The sequence below is a fragment of the Asparagus officinalis genome, chromosome 1 (assembly GCF_001876935.1).
Source record: "Asparagus officinalis chromosome 1, Aspof.V1, whole genome shotgun sequence".
Lineage (NCBI taxonomy): Eukaryota > Viridiplantae > Streptophyta > Magnoliopsida > Asparagales > Asparagaceae > Asparagus > Asparagus officinalis.
In genome coordinates, this window is record NC_033794.1 from 12,414,460 (window position 1) to 12,414,977 (window position 518).

Genomic DNA, 518 nt, shown 5'->3' on the forward strand with positions numbered 1-518 from the left:
GTAAACTTTGGAATGTCTTATAGGGTACTCATGAAATTATTATTTTCCCGATGGACCTCCCGATATTTTAATAATATTGTAAACAGAAAACAAAACTTCTTTAAGATTAAGCTATCAACATCATTACAGGGTCAGTTCCGGAGTTTATTAGTTTAGGATTGTTGACAAGGAAAATCTTAAAATCCAGGGAGTATTTTATGACAAGAAAAGTTCGTTAGGTTTAAGTGCAAACCCTCAAAGGTTCAAGGGTTTTTCTGTGAATTTAACCCATTACTCCGGTTCCGGGTACGCATAAAATTAACGTCAAGGACAAAAATAGAGCTCATTTTAGGGGAACTACCGTAGTCGTGCTGATTCTCGAAATTTTTGATTCCACGAAGCGATCCATGGCTGATAACCTATTTCAAGGTCTGCCTCCTCCTTCGTCGACAACTCAACCTCCTCTTCAATCCTCAGCTCCTAACAATGACGACGATGCTCAACCCTCGACCTCGATCCCGATCCCGATCAAGACAGCC